General features: G+C 44.5%; 1 protein-coding gene across 1 annotated transcript in view; it reads left to right on the forward strand.

The window, feature by feature from the left end:
* Positions 1-13,824, forward strand: part of TSHZ2 (teashirt zinc finger homeobox 2) — a 236,373-nt gene that overhangs the window by 72,646 nt on the left and 149,903 nt on the right. The gene's annotated exons all lie outside the window — the stretch shown is intronic.

Here is a 13,824-nt window from a genome sequence, read left to right on the forward strand (position 1 = left end):
GCCCTCCCATCCCATCTCTCCCTTCACCTCGATGAGCTTCAGAAGCACTGCCCTCTACTCTCTGTCTCTCATGCTGAACCTTCCGTGGCTCAGGATCTCTAGCATGTGACTCAGAACCCTGGGATCTGCGGCTGGCCCCTGGTCTGGTAGAATGTTCAGTTCCTTCTATTATCTTGTAAGTGGGCAGAACTTTGCACCCCATCTTTTATTTCTCTCTTTTACCCAGTTGATGTTTGACCTAAATTGAGTCTTGAGAACCAGGCTTCTGGGACTCTGCTGGGAGTTATCCAGGGAACAGACGGGACCATCAGAATTTCCCAATGGCCCCAAAACTTCCTTTGGGAGGCCTCACACCATGTAGAAATAAGGCTGCTAAAATGCACCCACTTGCCATGTTAAGAATGTTTTTTTTCTTTTAATAAATCATAATAAATCTCTTGCTTTTGAAATTATTATTGATTGCAACTCTATGTCTTATTTTTCTATGTCTCAATCAATCAACATTGAGTCAGGTCTTCAAGGACTTGAAGTCCCTTGAGTGTTTCTGAGGCCCTTGAGGAGCTGATTTACCTTGGGCTCCATGCCCCAAATTCCCAATGTCTAAGGCAGCCTGGACACCGAGAGACCCTGTATGGGCAGCAGAGGGGCAGCTCTTATCCCCAGGGAGCCCCGAGTCCAGTGAGCATAAGACACAGGGAGCAGACAGCTAGGTGACCCATGGAAGGCCCAAGTGAGGGAGGGCAGGCGCTACAGGGGAGCAGAGAAGTGGGCAGCAGGGCTCTGAGACCTCCCAGGGAGGCCACGCCCATGCCTCTGACGCGTCTTGAAGGGTCTACCTATAACTCCACCCTTCTCAACAGCCCATTTTGCCCAGGCAGCCCTGACAAATCACTCTCACCCACAAGCGAATGCATCCGAAGCCAGCAGTCACTCCAGGCTGCGTAATTTGGGGGACCCAGTGCAAAATGAAAATGCAGAGCCTTTCCCAGAATTTTAAGATGTCAAGGATAGAGCATTAGATCAGGTGTGGGGACCCGTGTCCCTAGGTGGGTCACACACCTCTGAAGCTGGCTCTGACAATTGTCCCAAAAGGAGGGTAGTGTCACTCAAAGGAAAACAGGAGAAAGGACCGCAAAATACACAGTGGTGCTCAGTGTAGATTTGTTGAATGAACCTGAGCTTCTTTAGTTTATTTTCTTGGAAATAGATATGACCAGGTAGCTAGTGTGGCGTTTCCTTTTTTATTTTCTGTCTCTGGAAGCTTAGCACAGATGCAAATATATAAGCAGAACAAGACCAGCGTAGCTGCTTTTTGCCTTGGAATTGACTTGGGTGTTATCACAGTGAATGGGTGTGTTTAATATTGATCCTATCTATCTATCTATCTATCTATCTATCTATCTATCTATCTATCTATCTATCTATCTGCCTACCTACCTACCTACCCACCTACCTCTACTGGTGGTTGTCTATTTATATAGAGGTATCTACTGGTGGATAGAAGATAGATGGATAGATAAGTAGGTAGATAGGGAGATAAGACATTAAACACCTTCTGGGGGAGACCTTTCTCTACATCATACCCTGACAGTGGAGAAATAAACAGGTACAAAACAAAAGCAAATTGTACTAAGGCTCATTGAGGGTATTTTCAGAAGCTGCATGCTCTGAAATGTATTTTACATTTTTTTCCCCTGTCTGTAAATGTGAGTAGTCTTGAATTGCCAAGCCAGGTAAATGAGTCCACAGATAACTCTTAAATGCATTAAATCCCTGAAAATATTAGATCCTTCTGCAACAGATGAGGTTTGGTGTGCAGCTCATTAGCATTTGAACAAATTTGTGAGACTTTTAAGGCCTGTTGTTGGGTTGAGCTAAGTAGACTAATGCAGTGAATTCCAGGGCCTAATGGCGCCATTTATCAAGGGAGCAGGTTTTAACATAATGCATAAACCTTCCTCACATGGCCATTTGACTATGCATTTAATTCTATTGCAACATGGTGCTTCAGGCAGAGGAAATGAAGAACTTAAACAAGGTTAACATTCCGAGAAAAGACTAGGAAAAAAAATCAATAACCCCCTCCTTCCCCAAATAAAAGATGATTTACAAAAATGGAAATCTATATTGATGACAGAACCTTACATAGGACACAGTGAGCCAATGGAGCTTCGTGACTGGGACCTGAGCTGTCCTTTCCACTGAATCCATATCCAGTTTCGGCAAGAATGTTCCAACAATGTTTTAGTGGGATTAATTAAAGGTTATTAATCGGTGGGAGGCCGCTTGGAGCTTGGAGACTCGGGGACGGTGAAGATTTCCGGTTTCACATTCCCAGTGGTTTCAAAACGCCTTCTTTCTTCCTGTTTACACACGTTAGAGAAGGGCTGAGGCCACTCTCCCTCCGCCCACTCAGGAGGATCTGCCAGAATTGAACACTGGAACTTCATCCCTTTGGAAAACCGGTGGTTCAAGGCCTCTGCTTTGTCTCTGATCAATGGAAACCTGACATCACGACATTTGCAGGGCAGCATCGTGGTTTTGTCTGTCTGCGAGGTCACCGAAGGGTCGTGAGCTCTGTTTGGCCATGAGCTGCAGCGGGGGCTTGTAATCCTGCAGGGACAGGACTTAGGTGAAGAGCGTGCACTTTCCCCGTGAGCCGCCCCATAGCCGCCTGCAGAGAGTCGGGAAGAGTTTCTCTGCCAAAGCCCGACAGAGTCTCTGCCTGCAGTGTCATTACAAAGCAGTGCACCCGAATCAGGTGCCTCTTTATAAATGACTTTTGATTCTGTATTTATGCAGGTACTAAGAACCTACAGAGTCACTTACATTTTTAGATATATCGCTCTGCCTTTTATGAGGGAAAACGTATGTTTCAGTGTGTTCGTAAATTTAGGGGATTTTTTAAAATTGGTGCATCATAATTATATATATAGTTCAATTCATGATGCTCTATTTGTACATGCACATAACCATAAGTTGATCAACTCTGTCCCCCTTACCCTTCCCTCTCCTTCTCCTCTTTCCTCCCCCATTTGTTTGCTCTACTGTACTGACCTCTCTTCTGTTATTATTTAGATTTTAATTAGTGCATTATAATTATATATAAAAGTAGGTTCATTGTGGTGTATCTGTATCTGGGCACAGAATACTTTGGTGGATTTTGTTCCCCAGTACTTCCCCACTTCCTCTCCTCCTCCCTTCCTCTTGATCCCCTTCCTCTATTCTGTTGGTCTCCAATTTAGGGGGTTTTGAAGGCCGTTAGAATGAATCTCTTGTCAATGTCAAGAGTCTATGGCATGTAACATCCATTTTTCAGGAGATGCTACCTGGCTATGTAGATTGAAAACATTTTGCTACTAATGCCGAAAACAGCCTCACTGTTGCTCATTCGGTCTAAACTATTGTCCAAAGTTATTTCTTTAAAAAGCTGAGTCTTCCCAATTTCCATGCTTCCTTCCTGCAAATGGTTTTCTCTAGATGCTTCTTGACAGGATGTGCATATTAGCCGCAAGACTTACGCTGAGTTAAATAGCCAAAACTAGACTCCATTTCTATCACTCCAGAAGTGTCAAGTTGGAGCTTGAGTCAGGAGTTCAGCAATTAGTCTTCCGCCCTTGGAAAACTCAGTGTTATACTCTATGCAGCAAAAATGAGTTGGCTAGATAAAGTCCTGAGCAGAAGGAAGACAGAGCTCAAAGGTGCTGTTTCGGGGAAGTAAGTGATAAATAGCAACATGTCCCTCGGAAACCCAGAAGTGCTCCTTCAAGGTCCTCCAGCCCCTTGGAAACCCAAATGCACAGAAGTCACCAGCCAGCTTTGTCTGACGCATCCGGCAGCACTCAGCACTCGGGCCTCAGGGAGGCCTGTGCCTCACGACGTCCTCCCTGGCCTCTCAGCGAGGCTGCTGGCAGTCTCCCTTCCTAAGCCGTCGGCGTTTTTACCCATCATCATACTGAGCACGACACGGCACGTCGATGGCTTGTTTTCTCATCTGTCTCTCAACTCAGCCGCCTGCGCCTTCTTGCAAAGACCTAGATCTTGCTTTCCTTTCGTAGCGCCAAATACAAAATTGGCACCGTAGAAACTCAAAGGACGTTTACGAATGAAGCAATCTGTGAATGACCATAATACTTTTGGGGGGATTCAGTCCTTTTGATCAAAACCAGAAATGACAAGGGAATGTGATTATGTTGAAGACTTTAAATCACTACTCCTTCTCCAAGCACAGAGAAGAATGCCTCCCCTTTCCATGGAACTGGCCGTGCACACGGTGTATCAGAGAGAAGGAGCCTGCTGCATGGGCTCCGCGTACATGTCCTGAGTCCAACTAAGGTGCATTTGTATTCCTGTCTGTTGCCCGTGGAAGTCCCTGTCCCTCTGGCAGCGGTGAGGGAAAAGGTGCACGTCCAGTGGGTTATGAGCGCATTATACTTCTGGACTGGATTCTCTAATCTAATCTATAAGTGGCGAACCCAGGCGACAGGCGACAGGGAGCTCTGGAGCTCTCCTCTGCAGCTGTCGAGAGAGTTCAGTGTTCCTGACTGTGTTGCTAATGTGTCATCAGTCTTGGGCCCTTCATCTGCTGACAGTTTGTATTTATTTTTCCTATGCCCTTTTCATGAATTCAAATTAAAATATCATCCAGGAAAGTTCTAGAAAGACTTCAGGCTTCTCAGTGAGATGATAGCCAAATGGCTTGATTCTTTGGATTTGGCAATAGAGACCCCCCCTCCCATTTTTATGATTCAAGGTTAAATTCCATTTTGAAATCCACATACATGCTGCACCAAACCACCTCAAACCTTGGAGATATGGTCCACTTGAGATAAAGGTTAACAAATCTTCAAGTTCAATTCCCAAGTTCTACTAAGGTCATTTTCCTAATTAAAGATTACATCATTTTTTTCATTCCTACTTGAATAAGTTAGTTTGGCCTGAAGTTAAAAGCACATAAGCAAGAATTAGAAAAACTTAAAAAAATGTACATCATCTATCTTCCAAGAAATCTCTGTGGAGAGATGTGTTTTTAAACTCTACCAGGAAACAGCTGTGGTACAAGAAAAAGACGGGAACGTGAACCCTTAAAAGCTGTTCTTAATTCTCTACTAAGCCACATCGTCAGTTAGCCGCTCTGATTTTGTCAGCTCATCTGCAAAATGGAAATTAATTGTGTCTTCCCCAAAGGGCTCTCATGAAGATAAAATAAGATAATTGCCAGGAAACTGCTTGGCAAATTATAAAGTGACGTATAAACATAGGAGAAATTCACCAAAAATGGTTGTATGTGAGGTTCTTGAGCAGAAACCAGTAAGCTAGAGAAAATTCTGGGGTAACACAAATTCAGAAAGGAAATAACAAAAGCAGATGTTACCATCCTGACAATTATTTTATCACAATGTCATCTCAGCATATTGGTGCATTGCAACATGAACCACATTTAATTTAGATACATACAACTATATGCACTTGGGAGAATATTTTAAAAGCTATAAAATACTTCCAAATTCCAGGCTGTGTGCATATTACGTATGCACATTACTGAAAATCTTACAGGTAGTTAATAAACACTGATGCATAAGAATGTATGTAAAATGACATGTAACATAACTTACAGACAGTTGTTAAGGGTGATTTTGGCTTTCTTGCTTTTCTAATGCAACCCCAGAAGACAATTGTGTCTCACAGTATAATTACTTAAAGAGGGACATTGGATCTTATTGTACTATTTGGGGGTACACTTCTCATATTTTCCTAAATTCTTGCCAGCAATTGTAGGTGAATAGAAATTGTGTGTGTGTGTGTGTTGGTGTGTGTGTGTGTAGGCAAAAATCAAAACTGATTTGCCCAGGTACTCAATTTGAGCACAAAATCACAGGCATGAATATGCAAGGTAATTTGAATGTGTGTTTGTCAGCAACTGAATATTTGGCAAGGGGGAAAATTAAAATAGATTGCACTTAGAACTCGGGGAAGAAAGAATAAACACAAATTTACAGGTGAGTGTTAGCAAACATCATATATACTGAATAGTAGTCTGAAATAGACCCTTCTGAACTCGGTAGGAAATTGACATTCTGTTTGTGCTACTGCGTATTAGAACTGGAAGCCTCAAGTTATGTTTCTCAATAGCAGAACAGCAAATTACTACATCTACATGGCAGGCACTAGACTCTTAAGAGCTGCTGAGATTGAGGGTTATTTGAGGCATTGAAAATAGAAATTTCAGAAAAGATCGAATCAGTGGGGCCAATCAGCAAGATGGTCAACAGGTATTTATGAGATAGCCACTGATCCATGTATTTCTGAACTCTGTGCTTGGCTGGATTACAACTGGGGCGAGACCCACAACATTTGGAGGGGGGACCAGATCTCTGGGCCTGACTTGGAATGTGATAAACAAGGGTTTTGGAGTCACACACACCTGCAGCCAAGTCTGAACTTTTACTGTAACTACCATGTTTAGGTGAGGGTGAGATTCTGAAGCCAGCCCATTAAATAAAAGTCATGTACAGTCAGAATTATCTTTGAAATTTCCATAAATCCTTTACCCTTAAGATTTCTCTTCTCTTTTTTTTTTTTTCCATTACTGAATTAAAAATTCCTTGAGTTCCTATGCCCTTATGAGATAGAAATTGTATATCCTCCAAGGCATACACACACACAAACACACACACACACACACACACACACGCAATTGTGTACAGCCTTCTTTGGTCATTTTGATGCCCAAAGTTTGAGAACTGTTGTGTGAAAGAAGGGCATAAAAAGAACATCTATCTGCAGCTGTTTGGACTTGGGAATCATCCTGCCTTTAGGGTGCTATCAAATCCCCAGTGAGCAGGGCGCATGGAGAGACTTCTAAAGTATTCCCGCCCCCCTGCAGGGTCAACTCTGTTCTGTGGCAGCGAGCCTCTCCAGCTTCAGTACATGCCGATAGGCTTATCTGATGTTTGGAGGATTAAATGCAACACTGAATGGCATCATCCTTGAGGGTTAATTTGGAAAATCAGGCTGTAAGTTGCATGTCCTTTGTGAGACTTCTTCCTCCCTGTGAACCTTGCCAACTGCTCACTGAGCCTCAGTCACCTTACCTGCAGGGTGATGGGATTCATGGTACCTGCTCAGTGGAGTTACTGACACCTTGGATATGATCATGCAACACAGAGCTGTTGGTAGACAGGGAAGAAACATTTTAAAAGGTTACTATTATGAGTTGTTGTTCTTGTTGCGATGTCTGCCCTTTCTTCCGTGCTCTGCCACTCTGGTCTGGTTACCAGATCTTTCTGTGCCTTCATCATTCATCTGTCGAAAGGGAGCATGATATCTTTGCCCTCTGCCTTGAAAAACAGCAATGAGACAAAAGAGAAAAAGAATTTGAGAAGCATCAGAGACGGCAGAGGTAGAGGAGGCGAACAGAGCAAGGCATCACCCCATTCCAATCCCAGGGCCTCCCAGTTTCCGAGGGGTTGCAAAACGTTGTATTCTAGAGAGCAGGGTGTGCTGCTGAGGGGCGTCACTGCTGGGAAACAGGGAGGTGGGAGACCATGGTGGCCAGCCTCCCCACCCTGGGCAGATAGCTGAAGCACGTGGCCCGAGGGGGTGCCGGCAGCCTGCTGTGGACCCGAGGGGCCTTCTTCCCCGTGCTTGCCACCACGTGGGCTGCGAATGGTGGAAGACCTAACCTTTCCTATGCCTAAGCGAACGTCTCATGGTGAGTGCCCATGCCTCTGGGCGGTAGAAGCTCCATCTCAGTCAAGTCAGGGGAAGGGGGTCGATTCCACTCCCTGGGATTCTCTCTGAGCTTCAGGGCATCCGGACTTCCCAGGATTTGGGAGTCGCGCGTGGTTCTTAGTGATCACCAGTGTACACATGACCTGCATGGGACACCGTTTCCCTTCTGGCCTCTGGTTGAAGACTATTCTGGATCGGCTAGCACCTTCCTAGTGGAGACTCAGGCCTCTTGCATGCAAGGACTTCTGTCTATACATGGTGTGGGTGTGGGGGTTATGGGGGTGGAGCTGACACCTGAACAGAGGCCTCTCCTGCTCTGGGATCTCCTAACTCCTCCCAGGGACCCACTGCAGTGCTGCCAGCCACCCAGCCAACCCCACCAGTGGAGACAGAACCACCCTGCTCATACCGCCCATGTTCCAAGGGCTCGGGTGGCTTCTTCCTTGCTCTTCTCCATGAGCTGCACCTCCCTACCCCAGAAACCCCATCCTAGGGGAAAGGGAAGTGGGAGATGAAGGGAAATGAGTTTCTTGACTGTCATATTCTGTTCCTCCTGGAGTTAGTTTTGATCCTAGGTTGCCTGATATTTTTTTTTGTTTGTCTTCTTTTTGGTGCCAGGGATGGAACCTGAGGGTGCTCAACCACTGAGCTGCATCTCCCAGCCATTTTTTTAAAAACTATTTTATTTTGAGACAGGGTCTTGCCTTGTTGCTTAGGGCCTCACCCTTGCTGAGGCTGGCTCTGAACCTTCCATCCTCCTGCCTCAGCCTTCCAAGCTGCAGGGATTACAGGCATGTGGCACTTTGCCCAATTTATCTGCTTTTGAAATCCTCGAATCAAGACTCGGATCCCTTGGTTCTGCTTTCTATGTGGTGCTGCGTCTTCCATGGTGCTGTGGCTGTGTTCATGTGTTGGAAGGCTAGTCCCCCTATGGCGATGTGAGAGGAGGTAGGGCCTCATGGGAGGTGACTGGGTCATGGGGATGCTCCCCCTGGAAGGGATCAAAGCTGGTCTCTGAGTGAGTGAGTTCTACGGAGAGTGAACTGCTATAAAAGAGCACACGACTCCCCTCCATGGTATCTCTGGCTTCCTGTCTCACTACGTGCTCTGTCTGGCTGCGAGCCATCTTTGTGAGGCCATCTGCCATGAGGCCCTCACCACAGCCCAAATGGTTGAAGTTGCCTGTCCTGAGCGTGGATTTTTAAGATACAAAACTGTGAGGTAAATAAACAACAAACCTCTTTCCATTGCAAGCACCTAGCCTCGGCTATTTTGTTATAGCAATGGAAATGGACTAATGTGTCAACAAGGGCTTCCTCATCCAGATACAGCTGGGGAGACAGAGGTGAAGAGGGTCCTGTTGAAGGAGTCCAGCCCATTGCTCATACTTTAAAACATTATGCAGCAGTTTGAGAACATGACCTGGCACCAGAGGTTCCTCAAGGAGTTACTAGTGCCACCATTATTTTGCCAGTCTATGTGGCAGGATGAGGACCCCTGAATTGCACTGGTGCATGGGCAAGAGTGTCTGCAGTTTGTCCTGGGGCGTTGAGGACTGGTGAGACCATCGTTGTTAGTATGCAGTAAAGCAGCTGATTTTTTTTTTCCAATCACATCCTATTCTGCTACATTCTTAAAGGAGGTGAGAAATAGTTCTTTATGCTTTGTCATTCTTGAGCAGGTTTTTTTATTATGTAAAAAAGCAATTACAATTCAGGGAAAAACAACTCAATGTGTGAAATGGCAAAATAATTTTATCGTCACTCGAAAGCTCCAGTTGGGGTCTGCAGATGACATCTTTGTGTAGAATATAAATCCATGTGTCCAAATTTGAGGAGCATTACTGGAAAGTATGCTCTCTCTTTCTAGCCCACCTAGGCAGTGTGGCCATGTCCTTGTGCTTGCTGAGAAGCCAGGTTTGACAAAGGCCCAGCCAGCTCCCCTCCGCAAACGCACAGCTCTCCCGTGGGCTGCTTGACACTCTTCCAATTCTGTGGAATTCTCCTGCAGCCCAGGGGTGCTTCCAGAAGGCAGTGCATTAGGAGGTCACTTGCTCCTTTAGCACTCTTTCCTTCACTTAAAAGTTTTCAGTGGTTTTTCTGGGTGCATGTGTTTTCCAGGGCAGCTAAAGTGAAGTATCCCAACTGGGTGGCTAAAAACCATAAGTTAACGTACAAAGTGCAACATCAAGGCGTCCGCAGGGCCATCCTCTGTCCCTGAAAGTTCTCGTGGGGCATGGTGCAGCCCTTCCAGCATCTGGGGTGGCCAGCAGACCTTGGCTGCAGACGCTTCACTCCATTCTCTGTTGTCACATGGCACCCTCCCCTGGGTCTTCATGCATCACCTCCTGTGTGTGTCCATGTCCCAGCTGCCTTTGTGTTGTAAGGACACCAGTCTGGACTCGGCCCACCCTAACGACCGCATGTTAACCCGATCACATTCACAAAGACCTTCTTTTCAAGTGAGGTCATGTTCACAGGTACCAGGGGTTAGAACTTCAATCCTTCTGTTCCGGGCACACGGCTCAGGTCACAACTCTACGTATTTACAGAAGATCCAGCACCTCCGTCTCCTTCAAACCCCTGTGGCGTCTGCCTCCTGCCGTCCTCCTCAGCCTCGACTTTGGCTCTTGTCCTGTTTTTATTTATTTGCTGATGTTGCAAACTGTGTCTTCTTCCTGAGTCGCCTGCCCTCCACCTTGCCTCGTGCACTTGGTTCCCAGCTGGGCGTTACTTTCTGAGAGAAGCCGTATCATGTAGATGTGCTCTCATCTCCTGTGGTTCTTCTTCCCTGGCTCTTGCCACTGTTGACAATTAAATGTTCTTTCCTGTCGTTATTTAAGTCCTATCAGTCCCACCTGTCCAAGAGAGCAGCCAGGGGTCTCCGGCCAGAGTAGATGCTTAATAAATCATTACTGTGCGAATAAATAAAAGATTTCATAAATACACAATTAGAGAATGCATGATTGGTTGCTCCTGGAGGACACACGTGTGCCTTTGAATCCATAGAAAAATCGTCAGTTTCATGTGCTCTTTGGTTCTTAGTACCTTGCAAATTAATTTTGGCTTTGTAGTGAAGTCTATTAAAGATTTCCTGTTGTTTTCGTTCCCATAATGAGCTGAGAGGCAATGACTATGTCAACTGGATTTAGCAGATGAACATCTAAGAGCCCTATAAAATAAAAAGAAGAAGTAGAAGAACAAAAGAGAAAGGAAGGAAGAGCCAGTGTGGATAGCGTCAGGGAAGCATCCGGGCCTTTTAATCTCATTTTGTTATTATTTAACTATTGCACAAAAGAGAAGAACCCATGATCCTCTGCGGAATAATGCATTAATCCTCATTAGTTGTCATTCAGCTGAGCATGCTTTCTCCATGCCACGTGAAATATGAAGCGGTACCTTCCTGGGAAGGATAAATGTGTTATCTCATAGTTCACTTACTCTACAATACCTAATGGGCTGCACTGGGAGTATATGTTGTTTATCATCACGTGTGAGGGCAGGATGGGCCCTATTGAGGACTGTTGGACCGTGAGAGATTGATGGTGCTTTTTACCCTCAACTGTTGGGGGAGGCGGCCACATGGTTAGAATTCCATCTGTCCCATATGTAGCCCCTTTAATTAATGATTTATCTTATTATCTTCCTTCCTGAAAGGAAAAAAAAAAAATATTTGACTTCTATGGGTAAAACTACTGTCTGCCAAAGAAGATCATTATCTAAATCCCAGTGACGAACAAGTTCACAGGAGTCCTCTGGGGAGGGCCACCCGGGGGAAAGAAGTTAGCAAAACCTCTGGCTTCCTGGAGGGAATGTTCCTAGGTGTTTCCTGATTCTGCCCAGCAAAAGGTCAAAGCTTTGATACACACCGCCCCTCAAGTTTCCATATTACAGGAGAGGAAATGTAGAGACTCCACTGAAAGAGGGAGGCCATTACTCCAGTGGGTTTGGCAGTTAGATGCTTGAAAAAGGATGACTTCTTATTAACATGCGATTGTCACCGTGATAATAGTGAAATATTGATCTGTTCGTGCTTAATGAAAATCAACTTATTCTAATTTACCCCTTGAAAGAGGACCACTTAGGGTCTCATTCCAACATCTTCACACCATCCGTCTGTGTATGTGCAGACTGTATTTATTTTTAGTACCTACAGCTGAGAACCAGGGAGGGAAAGGGAGCAGATAGTGTCAGATTGACCAAATTTATTCTCCCTTTACCTCCCTTGTTGAAATTCAGTCGTCTGATCTAGCAAGAAAACTTCATGGAAAACCTGATAAAATAATGGGCATTGGTGAGTTTATGCTTAAATTATTAGTTTTCTTCAATAAAAATACCATTATATTAAAGATGTGAAACCTTAGAAAATCACTAACACTTCTAATCTATTGCTTGATATGTAGCTATTTACTGTATAGATATGGTTGTGAATAGCTATGTAAATATATATTATATGTAAATATATATAGTGCTGTAAGGTCTGGATTCTATTCACAGGATTTATCAGTCTTGGTTTTGGAGAACACTCTTATACAGAGCTGCTCTAATAACCTATCTTAATTAGCTGCCAATTTTCTGAATTATTGTTTCATAGTCACAGTTTTTTACTCATTTATTTACCTGCAATTTTGAAATTATCTGTGAAGCAATCTCTTTTGGGTAATAGGGAAACCAGTGACTATAACTTCTTAAAATGTAAATCATTTTGATTTACAATTTAAAATGTAAATGCTTTGAGGTCGGGCCTCTGGGAAAAGAATAATTCACAAGTCGATACATTATTCCTTCACACTTAAACATTTGCTACCAAGAAGCACCCTTCCAGTGTGTGTGTTTAGCAACACGCGGGCTTTCCTTGCTTCGTTAGGTGTTGTTGCAGGAAGGTTCACGTAAACATTTATATAGGTTTCAGAAAACAGTTGTTACTGAGGAAGAACCTTTTTCTGTTTACACAAATTCAGAACAAAGAAACATTGCTACAGCTTCCAGTAATTGACATGTGGGCGTGTTTTTCAAGTCACTGACTGGAAGAAGTGAGTATCTGAGATTTATTTTTGACAGGACTTAAATTACTGGTAGTCTGACACATTTTTGAACAATTACTAGACACCGAGGTGTTTAAAGTAATGGGTACTGTTTGTCTGAGGGATGGGGAAGTTTTAAAAACGTTAGCACGAAACAATTTTCTATTTGATTAGTAAGATGCTAACATTACATTTATATCACCAAATAGCACATACATAGTTGGCTCCTTAAATGATAGTTTTTTTTTTTTTTCCCTGAGAATAAGTCATACTTGAAAAAAAAATGAACCCTCTACTTGATGCATTGGTGAATGATGGGGTGGATAGAGGAGGGGTCCCTCTCCCCCACCCTGGCTGTTTACATCAGTCCCTGAAGTCTATGAGCCAGGAGCTTTTGTCCTGCTTTGTTTCAAATGTCTCAGAAACTAGGGCTTACTGTTCATTAATTAGTGACTATCTTTCAGGAGCTTCTAAACATTGTTTAGCCAGCCATCTGAACTCCGACTGGAAGATTAAAATCCACAATTTGTGAACTGCTCAGGTCCCCCATAGATAAAGCCACCACTGCTGCCTTAATGGGCTGTGCATTGACATTTCAAGTTATCCAAAAAGTACAAGCAATGGCTTTGCTCCCCCTTCTTTCCTATTCCAGCACCTAGTGAAAAGGAAAGCCTGCAAGGTTCCTGTCCTCTGTTCTGTGTCCCATGACTTTCAATTCAGGGCTGGCTTTGGGGAGGGGATGATCTTGTGTACCTGCCTTCTGCTCCTGTGGCTCTTGCTGGTATTGGTCCAAAGAGCCCCGCCTGACTTTCCCCACCCATCCCCACTCCCGGAGAATACTACTGTGGGTCTATCTGAAAGAAACCTTCTTTCTTTGTGTTGGACACAAAGGACTTTGGATTTCCAAAGTCTCAAGAGCTTGTTTGCACCCCGGGTGGTTTTCCCCTACCCCACCCAGGGACGTGTGGTGATCTTTGGAGTCATTTTGGTTGTCTAAACAGAAGGGGACCACTACAGATGTAATGGGCAGAGGTCAAACATTCCTGGTGCATAGGATGGGCTATACC

The sequence above is a fragment of the Sciurus vulgaris genome (assembly GCF_902686455.1).
Source record: "Sciurus vulgaris genome assembly, chromosome: 2".
Classification (NCBI taxonomy): domain Eukaryota; kingdom Metazoa; phylum Chordata; class Mammalia; order Rodentia; family Sciuridae; genus Sciurus; species Sciurus vulgaris.